Genomic DNA, 21,924 nt, shown 5'->3' with positions numbered 1-21,924 from the left:
GAATTATATCATAAAAGCCGAAAAGAAGTTTCGCGGTCATAGCAATAATTTTAAGCACTGGAAGGAACCCCAGGGCTGCCTGGGTCAGGATCTGCCCCCCCCCCCCCCACCTGCCCCCCGTGGAAACAGCTCAGGACCAGCTGGGCTCGCTCTGCAGCCAGCTGTGCTGATGGTGATGCTTGTCTGGCAGGAGTCCCCGTTCCTTGCTGGGTGCTGTCTGTCTGTTTTGGGGACCAGCTTCTCATCATCTGCCAAGCCAGTGCTGTTGTGTGCTCTTACATCACATTAATTTTTATGAACAAGTGGGATTTGTGGGTAAATTCTAAGCAGTCAAATTGTAGAAATTAGCAAATACTTAGGAACATCCGTTTCTATTTTAAATTTAGCAGTAGCATTGACTGATGCAATCATTGCGTTCTGACTGACCCGGAGCCCATGCGTGGCTGAATAGCTTCTGGTAATCTTCATTTTACAGAGGCTCACGGACCAGGATTCATGAAGCAAGATAAAGATCACTTCATGGTTCAGCACTTTGTGGTGTGAGTTGCCGGCTCCCTGGTGAGAGGGTGCTGCCAGAGGGAGCCTGGTGGCGGCATGGGCTGGGCCTTGAGTCTCTGATCTGTTTGCCTAGCGGCCAGCATAGTCCAGCAATGGCCAGCAAGTACCTTTCCTTCCAGTTCACAACTGTTTTCTTTCTATGTTTCCTGGCAGCTCCCCTTGGCCGTTTGAGGACTATCTATCTATCTGTCTAGGACGAATCTATTTGTCCTAGTCCTGCTTACCAAGTCCCTTTGTTAAATGAATCATGTATCCTGTGCCTGGGCCCTGAGTCCCACCTGCCAGGAGCCTCTTCCATCTGTTGTTGGGGTTGGCGGGCTCAGCCTCCCTCCATTGGTTTCCTCCCCACTCCGGGCCTGGCCCCCCCCACAGTCCACTCACCTTAAGCTCTCTATGTGGGGTTGTGTTCTCTCTGGTAGACCCTCCTGTACTAATGCATATCAAGTGATATCCGGGGTTGAGCAACTTAAATCAGAAGGTGACATTAAAAGATGGTCTCTGTCTAATATGGTCATGTGATGCATCTCTAGGCTTTGATAAACACCTGCATGTGTTTTTACATCCTTGTACCAAAGAATATAAAATCTAAAGAGTCTTCTTAAAAAGTGGAGGCGGCTGGGTGTGTTGTTGTTGTTGTTTGTGTTGGTCTCCAGGAAAGTTGAATGAAGGTGAACAAAAAGGGGAGGTAGATGTGATGTGTTAATTAGCAATTTCATGTTCTGGTGGTGGCAGCTGGAATAGTTCTCAGTTAATTTAAGGACACAAAGTGGGCTTTTTATTTTGACAAAGATTCTTTTATCACCAGGTGGATTCAGACTCCAGGAAGCATCTCTTTGAATTCCTGCTTTTCTGCCTCTTTCACCTTGAAACTTAGGGGAAACATGAAATGGTCTTTGAAAGAACCCACTTTTTTTTTTTTGGCATTTTGTTTGTGTTCTTGCCATGGCCCTGCCAGACCTGGGCACTGTGTGCAAAGGTTAGAGTCAAGGTTTGCACCCAGACATAATTCCATACAGAGTGAAATATCAGAAAGACGACAGCTTGGCTGCCCTGCACTCAAGGTGCAGTTTTGAATGTTTCATAAAGGTCGCCTCTCATGCTGTGTCCCCCCAGAGCTGGCATGCAAGCCTTTGCTGGGTGTTTTCTGCCAATCAGATGCAGCGTCTGTTCCCTGGTCTGAGCTTGCTAACAAGGCGGCTGTGGATAGCTGTGGGGGACCCCTCCTGTGGCTCCGAGTTGATTCATAACCAAGTGCTCTTAGTTCCCAGCATGCACATAATTAATGAGAAGGGCAGTCCCAGCAAGCTCCGCAGGCTCACGCAGGCCCTATTACCAGATGTTTAATTATTGCCACGAGGAGGAAGCGTTTGAAATACCTGGCCGGCTCTGAGAGCAGAGCTGGAAGGGGAAGCAAACCACATTGGGTCTTTTCAGATTGGTCCCTTTGTACGCCAAGGACTCAAGAAGCTGTGGACAGAGCTAAAGTCTCCCCTCCACCAGCTCTGTGGAAAGAGAGGGCACTTACACCTCTGTGCTTTGAAGCCCACATTTGCTTCCATTACACTGTCTCTGGCTTTCTTTCATAGAGCCAAGATTTAATCAGTGTGAAAACTCGAACATTGATAATTGTATCTTCATTAACAATATTTCAACTCTTTATAGAGAACATATCATGTAATATCATGCAGTATTTCCTGGAATTTAGGTTAGTCATCTCAAGAAACTATTGAATGGATTGTGCTGTAGATAGAGGTACATTTTACCTCAAAGGTGATGATTAAATACTGAATAGGGAAGCCCCAGAAAAACCCCATATAGGGAGCAGAAAATGCATTTTATAGTCAGCCTGGTAACACCATGGTTCTTATGGCTCACTTACAAGTTTAAAGTCATCGTTGGCTACATGGTAACTACAAGGCCAGCTTGGGATACAGGAGACTTCCTCTTCTGTTTTGCATATAACATTGCGCCTGTGCGAGAGGACTGTTCCAGGATGCCCCTCTCAAATATGTGACTGAGTTCCCACCAGAGATTATAATTAGGGAATTCAGTCTCTGATGAGCACAGGGCATCTCTGTAATCGGTGCTTTTCCCTGTTTTCTTCATTCTCATCATTTTTGTTTCATTTATAAGGCAGGGTTGCACCATGTAGCTCAGACCGTCTTGAAGCAGGTGGCAATCCTCCTGCCTCAGGGTCTCAGTGCTGGGATTACAGGTGTGAGGCCTGGCTGGTTGAGGTTTGTCCTTATGGGGTGGTTAAAGTCTTAGAAAGCGGATTTCTTCTTGGGTTGTAGATGACCACACTGCCCCCTAGTGTCTTCTCTGTGCCTTATTCACAAGGACCTGGGTTACAGAACGCGTTCACTGCAACTTCTTCTGGTCCGTACACGGAAAAGGCTGTATCCTTAGATCACTGTCCAGACTCCGAGGATGTCTTTATTTCTAGGGTTGCCGTTCCTTGTGCACTCTCACAGGCTTTCGGATCCCCTTCCCCCAACCCTTCCCTTCCCTTCCCTTCTCTTCTCTTCTCTTCTCTTCTCTTCTCTTCTCTTCTCTTCTCTTCTCTTCTCTTTGCAGGCCAGCACTCATGCTCTTCAGGCACACCGCACTCCCCTTTGCTCCATCCTCTCTGTACCTGGGAGAAACACAAGCTAGGGCACTGCCAATTTGAATTTTATGAGTAAAATACACAAAACAGTAGGATCTTAAAAGCTACAGAGATATATATAAACATACACACTTTGAAAGAGCAAAACAAGTGGCACTAAAAGACACATTATAAACACTGTATTTGTGTTGTATACAGTTCAGGCATCTATGAATTCAACCCCAGGTCAGAAATATTCTGGAAAAACAAAGACAAATCCCAAAAACTACAATTGTTTTAAACACGTGACCTTTCTTTTCTCTTTGTTCGTGTCCTTAAACAGTGTAACATGGCAGCTGTAGCCATGGCCTTTTGATGGTCCTGTTAGACACTGTGTAATGCCGACAGGATTCAGTGTATACAGGAGGGGGTCAGTGCCTGCCTAGCATGACGCCAGCACCACCAGCACAGTGCCTGGCAGGGTTTGTGCTACTTGAGTAGTTACCCAGTTTGCACCTGTGGGATGCTGGGACCTGTCCCCCATAGACGCTCAGAACTGACCGTGGTACCTGTGGGATCCTGGGATCCATCCCCCATAGATACTGAGGGCTGACTGCATTGCTAAAGGTTTTTAATGTGCTCAACCAAGGGTCGGTGGAGTTTTGGGTTCAGAGGAAGCATCTGTCATGTTCCCTAGTGTTTCCATAACAGGAAAGAAGCAAAGGTACTGAGTGCTTAACTCAGTGCTTCCTGTTCCCAGGCAGCAGGAGTGCAGAAGGGGACATTGTAGGCAGGTCTGAGTCGTCAGGGTCAGACGGTGTTCTAAGGAGCAGCTCTTGGGGAGGGTTCCACCCCCAGGAGAAGAGTGTGGTCATCCCAGACCTCAGCGAAATTGGTTTCTAGGTTGGCAAGGTGTGGGGATGTGTGCTGTGTGCTTGTGTGGCAGCTCAGTGCCCTCATGCTAACGAGCAGCTTGGGGAGATCTTGAGCTTTTGAGCCATGAGTAGAGTCAGTGGCATTAAGGAAATGGTGTGACAGAAACAGGCATGATTGGGTCTGGGTGAGCGACATAGGTATCCTCCCGAGTGCAGCTGTCCTTTGTCAGTCCGTCCAGCAGCTGAGTGTCATAGATTCAGGGTGTTTGCCCATGGAAAGGCAGGTGACTTCCGGCATCCTGAACAGCGAAGTTTGGGGTTTATTTAGCTTGGCTTCCCTGTCTGCCTCTCGTGAATTCTAACTATTCCTGTCTATCACCCAGGATTGCTGTGACTCTGTTACTTTACATACATTACTTGTTTTAATCCTCCTGCTCTTTTGTTTGAAGATCCTTTCTAAGAGGTGAACAGCTGGGTTCTCTGACGGTCCTTTGAGCCGTTTTTTCACAATTTTACCGACACCCAGTGCACTTACCCTCACCTGATCCTCATTGGAATCATACAGCCTTACCCACATATTTTTTTTTACAAGATTATCAGCTTAATATTAAACCAGTTAACAAAGACAAGGTGCAGATTGTTCTGTTGTGAGCTCACATCCTGTGCTGCTGAGGCACAGCTCATGAGCATCCTTTTTGCCCTGAAGTTGTATCTGCCCGTCAGTGGTAGAAAATCTGCCAGATGCTGCAGACTCGCTGTGGAGTTCTTAGGGTCCTGTGGGGCGGCCCAGCCAGAGGCCACATCTCTGCATTTTCTTGTAGAGTCGGGCCCATCCGAATGCCGTCCTCTTTCTTCAACGTTCTCGTGTCAGCTCTCGGTCCCGGTTAGGCCACTCAGGCTCTGCTCACTGCTTCTAGAGTTCACCACGGGAGCTGCTGCTTGCTCCAAAGGGTGGAGGGTTGTCCAAACAAGGAAGGAAAGCAGCTCAGTTCGTCCAGCTGAAGAATACCAGTCTCTGGGGGAACTGAGGAAGTCGTCATTGAGTGCTGGGTGAAAGCTATGGGGATTCATCTTTCCTGGACCACACGGATGCTTCACACAACTCAGCTTTCCACTTCCGGTAGCTCCACCCCCACACTCGGAACATACTGTTCCCCTTAAAACACTCAGAACATACTTTGCTCTCCTTATAGTTAAGCAGCCTTGTTCCAGCCATAGGCACCCCCCACCCCCACCCCCTCTCTGAAAGCTCTGAGCTCTGCCACCGCAGTGAGGCTCTGGCTGTCTCATCTCCACCTCACCATCACCATTTTTTTTAGCCTCCAACTTTAAAAACCCTTTCCCTGACAAGTCTGCTCATGGATTTGCACAAGCCCCTCTCTCTGATTGGGGAGTTGGAGTAAATCACTGGGCGTGGCTGTGGTCAATCCTGCCCTGGCTTATTTCCCTTCCTCAGAATCTGTCTGTCCATTTGATGCTGCTTTGGGAACCTGTGAGCACAGAGCAGAGAGAGGCACATCATCTTGTTCCACACGAGCGAGGCCACGGCACAGCTTTGGTGAGCAGCGCAGGAAGTGTAGGCTACCATGAGGGTGTCTGCTGCCTTGGCTCTGCCTGTTCCTTCAGGGAAACTGACCGGGCCTAAAATATTCCAATTGCACCACAGCGTCGTGGAATGCGGGTCTGCAAGGAAGGGTGGGAAGAGCGACAGGAGTGGTGGGATTCCTGAGGAAACCTGAAATGCCTGCAGGAGGAGGGCGGCCAGTTGGTGGCTTAGCTCTGCGCTTCCCCACCCAGAAGGGCAAGGGGCCCAAGGAAATGAGCTTTACTAAAAGCCAGGCCTCGACCTATGTAGGCAGCCTGGGGCGGGGGCCCAGGACTTGCTCTGTGGTCTTAGTGCCAAGGTCCACTCTCTTGGGAACATGGTGGCCATGCGCAGGGCAGTGGCTGCTTCATGGTATCCCACGGCCGAAGCTAGAGCTACAGGCTAGCCCTGGAACTGCCGGGGTATCCACGTGCTCCTTCAGGTAAGGTGCCGGGGTATCCACGTGCTCCTTCAGGTAAGGTGCCGGGGTATCCACGTGCACCTTCAGGTAAGGGGGCAAAGCTCTTTCTCATACTCCTGATTGTTTTCTTTTTTAAAACGTGTTGGACCTCCCACCTGACCTTCCCTAGTGCTAAAGGCTGTAGGTTTCTACCACCCTGCCCACTTTCCCACTTGTGGCTCAGGTGATGCCTTGACTAACTCACAGATGGCGGAGGAGCAGCTGGCTAGATTCCGTTTTAGGAAGGAGAGTTAAGGGACGACTGGTGCTCAGTTGTGAGAAAGAGATGGCAGGGCCAAGGGGATGTCTGTGTCCTCCTTTGCTCACATGGAAAGAAGGAACACCCCGCCCCCAAAGGAAAAAAAAAAAGAACAGTAAGTGCTTTTAAAACTGGGCGGTGGTGGTGCAGGCCTTTAATCCCAGCACTCGGGAGGCAGAGGCAGGCAGATCCCTGTGAGTTTGAGGCCAGCCTAGTCTACAATGCGAGTCCATGACAGCCAGGACTACACATAGTCACCTTGTCTCGAAAAACAAAACAAACAAAGAAACAAACAAAAAGACCATGTGAAAAGTTCTTGTGGCATTGGTTCTGTCATTTGCAGGTAGTAGCCTGATCTGTGGAGGGAGATGAGGAGGGTGTGATCGGTCCTTACTGCGCCGGCTAGGGAGAGTCTTCCCAAAAGTAAGCCCTTAAGTCTCAGAGTTCGCTACGGCGCTCTCTAGTCATCAAGGCACTTGAAAAACAGTGACCTTTCTCGTTCTCCCTCTGCCTGCCACAGAAGGCACACTGCGACGCCCCATCCTGGGCCCCTGGAGATAATGCTTGGGACCATTAGCTTTGTGGTTGAAGTGCAAATATGAGTAAACATTTGTGCAGAGCCAAGCCTGCCCTGCCTGCCTGTGTACTTGTTTGTTGGCAGCTGGAAGTCCTTTGAAGTCCTGAAATCTGCTGAGCTGGGACCGTCCGCCGTAGCTCTGTGGGCATATCTAAAACTGATGGTGTTGCTTTCCTTATTTGGAGGACTTGTCAGTGGCTGTAAGAACTCTACCCTGGCTACTGTCCAAAACGCAGCAAGAATTCTGACCAAGGCAGGAAGTATTCAGTGACAGGCCATCTGAACCGGCTGGGTGTCTGTCAAAATGTCACCTGTGGACATTTATTATTTCTACATTTTTGTGTATTATTTGGATTGTGTGATGTCACAGCTGTCTTATCAAAGACAACTAGCAGCATCCTCAACATTCACTACAGCTCTTGGCAGTGGGAGTACCACGGATTACATCGATATTAAAAGTAAACTATAAAACATTCATGAAGATGCCTAGACTCTTCCTTTCAAGAATGCCTTTGAAGCTGACTTAAAACAGCTGGCGTCTGCGAGGGTGGTTGCGCGTGTGTGTTTGAAGATGGTAAAGCATTACCCAAAACTTCAGTCTCACGAGTCCTCACCCCTGTGCACAGGCCAGGTGGTGACAGCGGGATAAGGAAGGCTCTCCTGTGGATAAGCATGTACTTGTTGTAGGTGTTTCATGTGAGGTCTGCATATCATGTTTCTCCCTGGAACCGATTTGGATCTGTGTGCACCCTGAAACCCCTCTGACCCTGATCTGTGACGTCATCATTCTTTGACGGTTTAATTTAGGCTCCTGAGCAGCAGCTACATTCCACCATGGTGGCTGTCACCTGCGCAGGATAAAGCTGGATTTCCAAGTGTGTTGCTCCCTCTCTCCTTAGAGGAGTACTTGCCCCAACGCACTCATCCCAGGCTCTCTCGCCAGTAGGTCTTGTCAACTATTAACAGTCACCACAAGGCAGCAAGCAAAACCCTCTCCTTTGCATGGTAGCTGGAAATAACAAAGTAATTAGGGCTACAAGGAGCTTTTGAGAATGTGAGCTCTGGCAGCAGCGTTTTGATTTTGTGTCAGGTCAAGATCTGCTCCTGTGTGTTTGTAGGGAAGACGTCTTTCGGGGTTTCCGTTCTCACTGCCTTTACTGTTTTGTGTGGTAGACTGCAGAGAAACTCCAAGCTTGGGGAATATTTGTAAGTTTGCTGAATTTGCTAAAGCCCTGCCTGACAGATTCTCACAGTCGTCTTCGTTATGCCCCTCACATATTCCGTGTCAGTAAATGCGCGCTGAGTACCTACAGCGTGTCTTCCAGATGTGTGGTGTAGCGGTGAGAAAAGACAAGCTGTCACTCTGAGGGAATGCAGCTTCCAGCTAGCTGCTCGTCAGCTGCTAAGTCATAGGCCATGCACGTTCATTCACAGGAAGGGATGAATAATGGACCGTTCTTCAGAAAAAAAAATTGAGCTCTCCTTACGAAAGGTTTTATTGCTGGTGAAGGCAAAGGTGAAGGAGTAATGAGCTTGGTGGTGTGGCTCAGCTCAGCTCAGCTCAGAGCTTGGTGGTGTGGCTCAGCTCAGCTCAGAGCGTGGTGGTGTGGCTCAGCTCAGCTCAGCTCAGCTCAGCTCAGCTCAGCTCAGAGCTGGGTGGTGTGGCTCAGCTCAGCTCAGAGCGTGGTGGTGTGGCTCAGCTCAGCTCAGCTCAGCTCAGCTCAGCTCAGCTCAGCTCAGAGTGTGGTGGTGTGGCTCAGCTTGGCTCAGCTCAGCTCAGAGCTTGCTTGGTGTGGCTTAGCTCAGCTCAGCTCAGAGCTTGCTTGGTGTGGCTTAGCTCAGCTCAGCTCAGAGCTTGCTTGGTGTGGCTTAGCTCAGCTCAGCTCAGAGCTTGGTGGTGTGGCTCAGCTTGGCTCAGCTCAGCTCAGAGCTTGGTGATGTGGCTCAGCTCAGCTCAGAGCTGGGTGGTGTGGCTCAGCTCAGCTCAGCTCAGAGCTGGGTGACGTGGCTCAGCTCAGCTCAGTGTGAAACTCTGTTAGTCCTGCAGTAAAAGGCCGGCTTTGGTTCCACCAGCAGAAGAGAAAGGACAAAAGAGTAATTTATCAATCTTTCTGCTAAACACAAGTAAATGTTTTTGTCTTTCTCAAAATGCTCAGGTGCACAGGTGATGGGCATGGTTCAGAGAAGGGCATGGGAACCGAAGAGAGGGGCAGATCTGTACTGGAAGAGGTAGTTTCTAAGTCAGTATGCGGTAGGGAACACTCACTCCTAAACACCAAGCAGGTGCTCACATGTGAAAAACATCCCATGACAGAGCAAAGTCTCAGCTCAACCCACCTCAGTCTCCTACATGATGGCAATGCCACATGACAATAGCACATGACGATGTCACATGACGATGGTGTGCCTTCTCACTGCCACGTTGCCCTTGTGCTCTGAAGTATGATTCCATAGCAGTGACCACCGGGGTGAGAGACTGAACTTTCTGGTGTTGCTGTCAAAAAAGTATGATGCAATACAGAGCCATGCCTAGAGGGCAAGAGGAAAAATTTAGGATTTTAATTTGAAATGTAGTTAGGGAATTATTTGGAGCAGCCTAGGGGTAAAATTTCAGTAATAAAAAGTTTAGTGTTTTTGTCTTTCATGGGAGAGCAGTCTGCTTCTCACGTACCTGGACTTAATTATAGCCACCAAAAATGTTTAGCTAGTTGCACACTCTCATCAGTTACAACCCAGAAACAAAGATGAAAAATTTAACCCGGCATGCCTAGTTTCCATTCCTCCCTAGCCTCTTTCATGGAGAGTGTTGCGTGTCACTCTTCGTGCTGTGGGGGCACAGCCTACTTACCCAAATGACTGGCTTAATGTTTTTCCCCCCTGTACAGTAAAATACAAAATATAAAGTAGGGGACTAACTGAACACAGCAAGCATAACACTTTATTATTCTTTGAACTTCATCTCAGTGGCCTAGCTTTGGCTACACCATTGAATTAGAAGCTGGGTGCAATGTTTTTGAGATAGGATCTCCCTGTGTAGCTGGGGGTGACCTGGAACTTGCAGAGATCCCACTGCCTCTGTCTATTCAATGGCTGTTTTGTTTTGTTTTGTTTTTCCTTTCCTTTTTTCTTTTCCTTCAGGGTCTTGCCACATATCTCAGGCCGGCCTAGAACCCATGATCTTTCTGCCTCACCCCTCAGTGCTGGACTGTAGGACTGTTCCCTGAGTCAGGCTTGTTGGCTGATGTCATTGCATTTGCCTTGTTATCTGCTGCACAGGTCATGACAGGGGCTTCCCTTTGGGAGTTCCGCTCGGTGCCTCAGCACCACGAGGAAACAGTGCGATGTACGAGCTCCGTTCTGTCATGGCAAATGCACGCGTGGCCTTACTCGCCCTTTACTCGGCCTGCTAATTTCCTCGGAATTCTCAGTGTTTCCCTTGGCTGCACTAAAAGGAGGAGACTAAGGGAATGTGAAGAGTTTCCCACTTCTTAACTGACAACACAGAAGCCTGGGCAGCTCTCTTGCTAAGCTGACTCCAAGAATGCTGGGGTTCAGCACGTTCCCGTGATGGTCTGAAGCTCTTTAGCATTTCTGGGACCCTGGCAGTGACACCACCCTCCCCTCTCCTCCCCCTTCAAAAGCTCTGTTGAGTCACGGCAGTCAGCACCGGCTACATTGTGGCATCAGACACTAGGCCTGCACATGTCACCGTGGCCAGAAAGCTGCCAGAGTGCAAGGAGATGGCCCTTGGGACTTAGCTGTCACTTGAATGGAGGAGTTTGAAAATATTAAAGCTGGTACAGACCCACTGAGCTGAGGAAAGACTGTACGTGTCCTTTGGGCTCCTGAGCATGCTCTGTAGGTGTTCCAGGTGCAGGGCAGAGGTCTCTCTCAGGCTGCAGGCACAGGGACAAGGATGAGAAAGAAGCCAGCAGATCCGACTCCAGGAGCCCAAACAAAGGACAAGGAGAAATGAGCGTAAAGTTTGGGTACCGTCTCTCTACTCCAGGTTCAGAATTCAGTAGCCAGTCTGTGTTTGCACATGCATAAATGAAGCTGAAGAAGTGTGTGTGTGTTTGTGTGTGTGTGTGTGTGTGTGTTTGTGTTTACTTTCCCATAGTCTTTCACCTGGGCGCATGTTGTAATTCTTGCTAGTGTAATATGAAGAATTCTGTTTTAAACTTGTGGTCCCCTTAGTCCAGTGACACTGTCATTAAATGTCAAGTACAATCCGGCAGAGGTAGAGAACGCCCTGGGGCCTATTCTTATTTATTTTGTATTTTTGCTGTAACAGCCAGTAGCCTGGAGGATAAAGGTATTACTGCACTTTCACCTGTCTTTTGGTAGAACGTTCCACGGCCCTGTAAACTCAGGTCCAGAAGATAACCCACCGTGCCTACCTGCCTTTCACTCTTCCATGGCCTCCACAGCCTGTCGGGTCTGAGGACTTCTCCTGGACGTGTGTTTCATGAGCTTTCTTTGTGTTTGCGCTGTGGACGGGGACAGCAGGCTGATGGTAGAATTCAGGGTTACTCAGGCCAACCAGCCCCCCACCCTGATGCTACTCACCGTGAACACCTCACAGGTGAATGCTGGTGCTCTGTTGGGTAGGTGGAGGGAGGCTGGCCCTCACGCCATCTTGCCTTTGCAGTGCATTTTCTCTGCAGTGACGATGTTATACAATGTTGTAGGATGGGAAGCGATGGTCTGAGGGAAAAAAGGGGCGTGAGCCCTCCTGTAGGCGAGGCACACAGAGAGAGCTTAGGGAGCGGGCGTGTTCTGGGTAGTGAGCCAACCAGCAACAGTGTCCAGTGAGCGCTTAGTGACTTGGGGCTTAGCCTAGTTCAAGGGGTGTTGTGCCTGTGATGTTTATGGTGGCCTGTGGATGTGGTGTATCTCAAATACTGGCAGGCAGGGGTACGTGTGGCACCCGAGGGATGACAGGGCTGAGGAGCCGGAGCTATGGGCCCTGCTTTGGAGAGTCAAGGGAATTTGTCATTTGACGAGGTAACATCCCAGGCAAGTCCACTCGAGGCTTCTGCAGGTTGCTGATGGGGCAGTGTGTGTGTGTGTGTGTGTGTGTGTGTGTGTGTGTGTGTGTGTGTGTGTGTGTGTGTGTGGTGTGTTTCAAGACAGGGTTTCTCTGTGTAGCCTTGGCTGTCCTGGACTCATTTTGTAGACCAGGCTGGCCTCGAACTCACAGCGATCCACCTGCCTCTGCCTCCCGAGTGCTGGGATTAAAGGCGTGCGCCACCACGCCCGGCTTTTCTTTTTGTTTTCATTAAAAACAACGATGCTGCATTAAACCTATTGAAGTATGTCTCACAGTTACATGACCAGTAAAGGGAGTGATGACTTAGATGGAGTGACAGACGTTGTCAAATTGTCCAGAGAACGCCACGTTCCTGGTCGTCTTCCTTTGGGGCAAAGGCCTGTTTAGATTTGCAAGACAAGCCTTGGACTCACTCATGGCTCCTACTGCCTTAGTCACCTGGATGGTAGATTGGTAGGTGTGCAGCACCACGCCTGGCCTCAAGTACCCCGTTAGAGGCCTGTGTTATGTTAGGCTCTGTCTTCCCTGTGTTATGTTAGGCTCTATCTTCCCTGTGATATGTTAGGCTCCATCTTCCCTGTGTTAGGTTAGGCTCCGTCTTCCCTGTGTTATGTTAGGCTCCGTCTTCCCTGTGATATGTTAGGCTCCGTCTTCCCTGTGTTATGTTAGGCTCCATCTTCCCTGTGTTATGTTAGGCTCTGTCTTCCCTGTGTTATGTTAGGCTCCGTCTTCCCTGTGTTAGGTTAGGCTCTATCTTCCCTGAGCACAAAGGCACAGGATCTTTGGGAAGCCCTGTTCTCAGCTCCCATGGGAACCATGCCCGTGGCTGCTGCATCCTGAAGTGAGCAGATTTGCCCAGTTCCCTGCGATCCTGAAGAGCTGCTGGAACAGCTCACCTGGTTGCTGCTGTGTGCGCTGTTTCAGCACAAGACAGTGTCAGAATGCACGCCTGCCGTTTACAGAGAATTGTGAGAGGGCTTGCGGAGGGCCTGTCAGCCTGTTGGCGGTTTTGTTTATGTTCGTAATATGTGGTGTTCGTTGGGGGCCAACCATGTGCTTGGCGTCCTTAGGGTCCCCCACAGGCAGTGGCTCCTCTCCCTACTTTGTGTTAATGGTTGTATTACGCGGGCGAGGGTGAGGGAAGCTCGGACCTGTGCCCCGCCCCCCTGCCACCGCCTGCCCGCTGTCCCCATCATTGTCACAGATCCGTGCTCCTGCATGGGTGTCCCCTTTCTGCTTGATTAGAAATGGTGCTCATAACACATTGGGTTCCCCAGGCACACTTCTGGTGGACTCTTCCATCCTCCCTTCAGGCCTGGCCATATTTGGTTCCAGAGACGAGAAAGGATTGCAGAGCAGAGGAACCTACGAGACTGGCTCCTGGGAGTGGTTATAAACAGTCTTTGAAACGACTCAGTCATAGTTCATACTTTCTGCTGCTCAGAGTCAGGAGAGAGATCTTTGCAAAGCGCGTATGTGTTAACACGGGTTGGAGATGTCTTTGGAATGTTGAGCTCAGCTTGTAACTGGTTACTAAGTGGAAGAAAGCACGCCCAACGCTTAGCTTCCCACATGGTTCTGTGGCCTGGGCAGCTTCGCAGTCTCAGCCTGGGCATGGAAGGGCTTTGTCCTGTTTTGGGGGCATTTCCTTGACAGTCCAGAAGAGGGCGCTGTCTGTCTGTAATCGAAGGTTATTGCAGGATGATAAGTGACCCACGTCTGCATACTTTCCTCAGAAAACTGGTCTGTTTTGCGAAGATAGATTTTATTTTAAGATGTTGTTGCGGAGGTGTTTTCTGTTTTTTTTTTTGTAAATAAGTGTTCAAATAGCAGTTGTGAGCCATCTCTGGAGACCCCAGTTCCTGCTGCCTGCATGTACCGACTGTAGGAGACTGTTACTATAGACCCTTGATGTCCTACTGTGTTCCTCCCCTACCGACTTGGTTTGACTTTTACGAAGGAAATGTTGTCTGCACGAACTTACGGCGTGCTCTCGGTTTTCAACGTGGCTTTAATGTGCTGCATGCACAAGCGGCAGAAGTTTGTTAAATTTTATTTTTCTGAGAATTTAGACATTACTTGCTCTGAATCCTGGAGAAATGGCTCCTGCATCCTCTTCCTTTTTTTTTTTTTTCCCTAGACAGGGTCTCACTGTTCAATACATGCTAGGATGGAGCCCAGGCTGGCCTTGAACTTGTGATCACCCTCCTCAGGTTCATGCTACTGCCATGTGAAAATGGTTGGGTTTTAAAAACAGCCTGGTTAGAGGGTCCACTCTCACCCACCCCAGCTTTTTATGTCCTCGTCACTTTAACAAATGGCTACACCCTTAAGCCTGGCTGGCTAGTGTTGTCTTGTCTTAAGGCTGCAGTTTGTTTGTGTATATGTTTATACACATGTACACTTGATGATTTTACCCTGGATTTTTCTTAGTAAAGGTTTTGAAACTGAGTAGCCTGCAGATTTGCTTTATACAGACCAAATAACATTACTAAGGAATTTTCAGAAGTGATCTGTCTATTATTTTTTTTCTCTTGAGTTAGTTACCTTCCATCTCAGCCTTTTCCTCTTGCTCATTCAGGTCCATTTTCCCCGCTTCCTGTCTGGTGTTTTGAGTTAGTTACCACTAGAGGGCAGCACAATAACACAGCATCCCTCAAGAGCTGCCTTGCCTTTCAGATGGCAGGTGTAGGGACGCCTGAGAACAAAGCACATTATTACTGAACGCCTAAAATCCAGTCGAAAAGAAGCACAGTGAACACTCAAATACACAATATGCGAAATTTGCAGCATCCCCATGGCAGGCAGGGTTAGGGTAAGGCCCCACACACAGAGCCGCTTGCATGTGGCGTGAGCTGTAATGTTAGTGGGTACTGCCACTGCAGGACTGCAAAAACGTGTGTCGGGCCTTTGATAAGGGATGGTTTCATGTCCTTTAAAAAAAAAAACAACAAAATATCCTTTGAGTTCTTTCAAGATGTCAAAATAGGAAGAATTAGCCAGGAAAAAGCCGGTGCACAGCTGGCTTCATCTTTGCTTTAGGAAAGAATGAAGAATAAGTATAAATAAAAGCATGTCGACTAATTTACCCACCTTTGTGTTCTTCACAGTTTTCATGTATGACTGACTGTCCCCCCCAGCTGTGCTGTGGGCTCCTGGCTCACACCTGTGTCCTGCATTCCCCGTCCTGGCACCGGGATTGCACCTGGTCCTGCCGTCTACCTGTAGATCCTCCACTCCGGCACGCAGGCAAATTAACACAGACAGAGCTCATTACGAGGCAAACAATTCGCTCCACTAATTGGTCGGCGGTGTTCATTCTAATGGGACCTGGCGAGTTAGCTTCAGCGGTGCTGACTCGGGCACATTTGACCTTCAGTTTTCAGGCCCCTCCATGTCCGGCGACTGCCCCGGCTAACTTGTCTTGTATGTACGACTCTCAGCGCTGGCGCTCACGGACTGGATGGGTGATGCTTGGAAGGCCCCAGGGGCGACTGAAGAGGCAGAACACTATCGTGGTGGACTGGTCAACGGGAGAGAGGTGTTAGTTAGCGTGAGGCTGGATGGTGAGGAGGGCGTGTGAGGGATCTGCGCACCAGGAACCGAGCATGGGATGAAGTCTCGGTGACTGGGAGCCAGGTGAAGCATCCCTATTGTTCAGTACAGGCCTAGGCGCCACTAGAGCTCACCTAGCAAATTATGAAACGGCCCTCGCTTCTACTGAGGGTGTGTTGGCGGCTTTCCTGCGGTCTGCAAGGCTCCGGAACAAACTGGGGTGTCTGTGCAGACGCAGGCAGGTCTCCCCACGCCAGGTGAGTTCCTTCTGTCTACAGCCGTGTCCCGAGCAGGAGAGAATATGTTTGCCAGACACGTTCCCTGTGCTTCCTGCTAAACAGAGTCACTCTAGGGACCTTGGGCTGCTCCCTTCTCAGGGATTTCCACTCCTGTGCGACCGCGCAGTGGAGTGTAGCTGTCACAGCAGTTCTTGACGGTGGAGAGAGACCTGAAAAGTATGCGGAAGTGTTAAATACGTAAGCCCGCCCCGACCACGCCCACTCTCCCAGGGAAGAGGCCCCGACCACGCCCACTCTCCCAGGGAAGAGGCCGCAGTTCTTGCTTGTTTTGTTCTGGTTTTGCCTCCCCATCGTCTACAGTTATTTGCACACACATAAGCATTGTGAGCGCACGGACCTGCTGTATAATACTGTTGTGCTGACATGTCTTGGGCGTGTCTCTGCAGCACTGAATACAGATCAGCTCTGCACAACAGTCTCAGCAACTAGAGACTACGTACAGACGTCGCTACTAACAGCCTTGGCAAATAGTGGGTCGTTTCTTACAGTCCCCACCCTTGTTTAGGTTGCTGCATTAAGGTTGTTCCTAGGGTTCCCGCCGCCCGTGTTTTCCACGTGCTCCCGTGTTTTGGAGCGCCCTGTTGCTCCTGACCAGCTCCTGTTAATAAATAGAGTCCCCTGGGGCTGCTAGCTGAGACCCAAGACACGCAGGGACTGCCTCCTACTCATGGGCTTTAAATCCTGAGCCTCCAAGCTGGATACCTCATCTTCTTTGTTATTCAGGCTGAGTGTGTGTGTGTGTGTGTGTGTGTGTGCGCGTGCACGCACGCATCTGTGTCTGCCTGTGTGTGTCTCTATGTACATGTGCGTATGTGCCTGTGCGTGTCTGTGTGTGTGTGCATGTGTGTATGTGCCTGTGTGTGTCTGTTTATGTGTGTATATGCCTTTGTGTGTGTACGTGTGTGTCTCTGTGTATATGTGTGTCTCTGTATGTGTGCGCATGTGTCTCTGTATGTGTGTGTATGTGTGTCTCTGTGTATGTGCGCACCTGTGTGTGTATATATGTCTGTGTGGGGTTTGTTCGTGCTGTTTTGAGCTAGTGGTATACCACAGCTCGGCTTCTTCACGGTGTAGTTCCTGCCCCTTTTCTTCTTGGCTTCTGCAGCTCTGTTTCTCACACTGACCCAATGCAAGCAGGTTCCATCCCCAGCACCACGTGACTGGCCATGGTAGCATATACCTGTAACCTCAGCACTTGGCAGGCAGAGAAAGGATGAGCAGGTGTTGAGGTCTTCCTCTGCTGTCGTAGGGATTTGTAGGCTAGCCTGGGCTGTCTGAGTACTGTCTCAAAAAGGAGGGAGGAGCAAAAATCTTAATGAAAATGACAGCTTATTTATGTTTGAGTTAGTGAGGGTGTTGGTAGTGCTGTAATTAAATTATAGCTGGTAGCTTTCTTTTGTAGAGCTGTAAGCAAGGACAGTTTCTACGGTTGGTGTAACTACCTTTTGTTTTGTTTTTTGTATCGAGACAGGGCTTCTCTGTGTAGCCTTGGCTGTCCTGGACTCACTTTGTAGAATAGGCTGGCCTCGAACTCAGAGATCCGCCTGCCTCTGCCTCCTGAGTGCTGGGATTAAAAGCATGCTCCATTATGCCCAGCTGGACTACCTTTTTTTTTTTAAGATTTATGTATTTGGGAATGTATGTGCACATCTATGTGCATGCCTCATGTCCTTGCAGGCCAGAAGAGGGCATCAAGTCCTGTGGAACTGAAGTTGTGATGGCTGTGAGCAGCCTTGTGGGACCTAAACCAGAGTGCTCTCCAAGAGCATCAAGTGCTCTTAACTGCTAACCCATCTTTTGGTGGGTGTTTTAAAAAATCTACTTTTAAAATTATTGTTTTTACTTATTTTGGTTTTTTTGAGACAGGGTTTCTTTGTGTATCCCTGGCTGGCCTGGACTTGCTTTGTAGCCCAGGCTGGCCTCGAACTCATGAACACTCACTTGCCTCTACCTCCCAAGTGCTAAAGGGACTAAAGGCGCGTGCCACTGTGCCTGGACTTAAGTTGTTGTTGTTAAGAACCATTTCTAGTTTGTCTCAAAAGGCAACAGTTCCGAGTCTTGTCCAGTTGCGAGTGCCACGGAAGCTGCAGCTGGGAACTTCGCCTCTGAGTCAATGGCAGGCTGTCCATGAATTCTCCTCCACCCCCGTTTGTTCTGTGGTGTGTGTCTTGCTGGAGGAGTGCGGTACCCACTTTGCCGGGGGCGTGTGTGTGTGTGTGTGTGTGTGTGTGTGTGTGTGTGTGTGTGTGTGTGTGTGTGCGCGTGTGCACGCGCGCATGCGCGCGTGGATGTGGGGCTGGGTCTTGGGGGTTGTGTTGCCAGGAGACAGGGCAGTGAGCATCAGCAGAGAGCTGTTTGCTTCGAGCCTGGCTGATGAGTCTCGTTTCTTAACTGACAGCGTCGTGAATTTTTAGGTCTCCCGTGCTGGTGCTTAAACGTAATTGCCTGATTGCTTCGTGCCGACTCCCAGCCCTGCTGTGTGAATCCAGAGCAGGAGCGCGCCTTGTCTCTGCTCTGGCAGTCTGTATGTTGTTCCAGGTCCGAGGCCGACAGTGGGAGAGATGGTGGGGCCAGGCCCTTCCCTGGCCCCAGCTACAGAGCAGCAGCGGGCCTCTGTTCTTCCCAGGGGCAGGGGGGCCTGAGCTTGGTGCTGCTCTGTGTGCACACCTGATAGTCTTGCTTCTTACCCTGGCCATGCACCTTCACCTGTCACTTAGCGTCCATGTCCTGTGTGATGGTGTTTTGTGCCCAGTGTAGATGGAGAACGCTGGGTTACCGTTGAAGGTCAGCAGATTGTAAATTTAGAAAGCTGACCACGGCCTTTGCCCCAGGACTGCTTTGGCTGATGGTGGTGAGCTGTGCGTTTGGGACTGGAAGTCTAAACTCTCTGTTCCTGCAATTACGCCGTGTGCCTGATTCCCCGTACGGCCTTAAAGGATGAGTTTGGATGGGGATGTCCAGGGTGGATGTAGCTGTTGGCTCAGCCATTTGAGGTGGGCATCTGCACGTGTCCGCAGGGTCTTCTCACCATGGCTGCATGCCTTGGGACACGGTGGAACGGTGCGGGCCTAAGGAACCTGGTCTCCCAGGGCGAGCAGTTTCATCCAGAGGAAGGTCAGGTCCACAGAGCATTGAAAGGTCCTAGTTTCTGAACCCTTGGGGGTCACATGACTGACCAGGAATTCCAGATCTGTTCCTCTCAAGTTCAGCTGAACACAGCAAGGGACAGGGCAATGCATTCTGGGTTGTTTTGTTTTGGCTTGATTTATTTATCTTGTTCTTGTTGCTGCTTCTGTTGAGGCGGGGTTTTGAATAGGACAGGCTGACCTTGAATTTGCTGTGTGGCTAAGGATGATCTTGAGCCTCAGATCCTCACGAGCGCCCGGATGCTGGGGTTACAGGTGTGCCCTACCACATCCAGTTTATGTGATGTTCACCATGGCGCCCAGGGCCCCCGCCTGCTGCTGAACACCATTGGCACTAGTCCCCAAGCCTCCCGAATGTTGTTGTAGAACATACCGGTGCTCGGCTGAACATGGGTAGATGCTGAGGTACTCCATGTTGAGACATATTCAACATTAGCAGATATCTTGTAACTTGTGTCTGCAGTATAGGTTTTTTTTATTATTATTCTTTTCCTTCTATCTTCTGGAGTAGGGGGAGAGGGCCTATGTTTTCTAGTTTTTAAATCTTGCTTGTTGAAATTGTGCAGACTTATAGCACAGGTGTTGCCCCACCTCAGCCATCAGCATTGTCTATCAGAATCAGTTGCTTTTTTGACCCTGCTCTGTTTCTGGCTATTTTTACTGGAGAGTCAGCCCCGCCCCCTTCTGTGTGTGCGCATGTACACACACACACACACACCTCTACATACATGTGGAGGTCAGTGGTTGCTGTCAAATGTTTTCCTCTATTCCTACCTTATGTTTTCTGAGGCAGCGTGGCTAGCAAGACCAGGCATCCTCCTGTCTCAGTGCTGTGGTCACCACAGCTATATCCCATTTTTACGTAGGTCCTGGGGGATTTGAACTTGGCTTCTGTTGCTTGTGTAGTAACATTTTACCAGTTGACACATCTCCAGAGTTCTCACCCTGTTTTTTAGGTACTATCTGGCTTTTAGGAAGAAGAGCTTATTAACTCTTGATCCACTTTGTTCTGGCTGTTCAGTAAAAGTCACACAAGCAAGCATTAAAGTTTTCCCAGCAAGTTCCTGTTGCTGCATAGGGTTTCTATGGCTTACACCTCCACATTGCTGTTCATCACTGAGGGAAGTCAGGACAGGAACTCAAGGCAGGGCAGGGACCTGGAGGCAGGAGCTGATGCAGAGGCCATGGTGGGTGCTGCTTACTGGCCTGCTCCCCATGGCTTGCTCAGCCTGCTTCCTTATAGAGCCAGGACCACCTGCACAGTGATGGGCACCACCCACAATGGGCTGGGCCCTCCCCCATTGATCACCGCATGAGAAAATGCCTCACGGCTAGATCTCATTTTCCTCCATGGAGGCTCTTTCCTCTCTGACTGGAGCTTGTGACACAAAACCAGCCAGTACACCTAGTGTGCGCAGAAAGCCCCAGGGCAGGAAACCATGTCTCCTCCAGTTTCATGTAGCCGAGGCGTTCATGGCTTGCAGGTGCTTCCGTCTACATCATAACTACATTTCATTCATCTTCACACTGTCAGTCTCCGTCACGTTGCTCATATGATATGCCAGGCATGCTACATTAGTGTGCGCTAATGCCTCATTGTAACTTAATTACATTTGAGATTCCTATATCCACATAAGCTCAGCATTTGGATACGCTAGGGCTGAGGACTTCACTGTATCTTTTTTTTTTTTTTTTTTTTTTTTTTTTGTGGTTATGATTAAACCCAGTAAGAGCATCTCATAATCTAGACCGGTGCTTGCCTGAGGGCCTGGAGCATCCGCAGCATGATTGCCTGAGCTCTGGGGTGGCCGTGCTGTGGCTCACAGTGGCCTCAACTTCTCTGTGCTCTTTGGATGTTTGCAGTTTCATGGTTCTGGACACAGGTTTGGGAAACTTGTCTTGAAATCGCTGTGCACACAGTGTATTTACCTGGAAGGTCACAGCCATGCTGCGCTCATGAGTCTTTTCCTCCTCACTACATGTGGCATGTCACACATCAAACATCCAACACTTCATTCTCTATTGTGCATGCTGGTCACAGCGGATGAACACACGTCTCTGCATGTTTTTATGTGCGTAGGATACCTGGCCAAGATGTGGAGGTGTGGGTTACAAATACATAGTTCACTTCCAAAGTCCCACACAGGGGTCTCAACACAGAGGAGGAAGGTGGCACAGACCCAGAGATAGCACATGATCTCAAAAGGGTGGCCATTGCTCCAGCTGCCACATGGCAGGCGCACCCAAGAGACTGTTGGATGGAGACGCAAGTTCACGCACGGTGCCTGTTCCTTTTGGAGGTCTAGTGTTGTCAGCTTGCTGCACCAAGTGCAATTCCAAGTCCGTGTCCCACCGTGACCCCTGGGAGAGAGGCGACGCTCACATACGCGCCTCTTACTGCGTGTTTCAGGCAGCCCAACCGAGAGCAAGCTGTCCTACTTCTGGGAGTTAGGAGAGATTTTTGGCGCAGAGTGTTGACTAGACAAGATTGTGACATCTTCCTCAACATAGGCTCCTAGGCCCACCCTGAGTGAGGCAGCACCCTGGCACAGTGCGCCTTTAGTTTTCTCAGTTCCCTTTGGCCTTTGGGGGGAAAAAAATCAGAGGTTGGATTTTCCATTCAGGTCTCATTAGTGCAAAATAACTTAGCTGCTGTTTCTCTAGATATGCTTTTATTATGTCTTTGTTACATGTATATCTATGTTCTGTGTGTATATGTATGTGTATGTATGTATATATGTGTATACACGCACCCTCCCCACACACCCTCTCCCCTTCCCCCCTCTCCCTCCCTCTTCTGTATTAACTTGGTCACTTAGGCTAAAGCCTGTGCGGTGTGCAGGGTGATCTCGAGCAGGCAGTCGGAGTTGGGTCTATTCCTACACAGCAGAGCAGGCGTGTCTATCAGGACATGTGCAAGGTATGTTGTTGGTTGGTGCTTACGGTGTCTGTAACTGTTTAGACTCTGTC

The 21,924-nt window shown here is 49.6% G+C and overlaps 1 protein-coding gene and 1 long non-coding RNA gene across 27 annotated transcripts in view; one reads left to right on the top strand and one right to left on the bottom strand.

Annotated features, from left to right (window-relative positions):
• The window catches only part of PARD3 (par-3 family cell polarity regulator), a 527,701-nt gene that overhangs the window by 103,874 nt on the left and 401,903 nt on the right, over positions 1-21,924 (top strand). The gene's annotated exons all lie outside the window — the stretch shown is intronic.
• Positions 8,815-16,547, bottom strand: LOC311582617. 3 transcript variants are annotated; one of them, XR_014774170.1, is made up of 5 exons: positions 14,502-16,547; positions 11,471-11,608; positions 11,302-11,391; positions 9,239-9,430; positions 8,815-8,959 (listed from the first exon to the last, which is right to left on the bottom strand). It is a non-coding gene; the product is annotated as an uncharacterized lncRNA (long non-coding RNA). The 3 variants fall into 3 exon arrangements; XR_014774171.1 differs by having other exon boundaries at positions 11,302-11,608; positions 14,502-15,477; positions 15,644-16,547; XR_014774169.1 differs by having other exon boundaries at positions 11,302-11,608.

Source organism: Acomys minous (assembly GCF_964271855.1).
Source record: "Acomys minous genome assembly, chromosome: 14".
Lineage (NCBI taxonomy): Eukaryota > Metazoa > Chordata > Mammalia > Rodentia > Muridae > Acomys > Acomys minous.
This window is presented reverse-complemented; position numbering and strand designations above follow the sequence as displayed.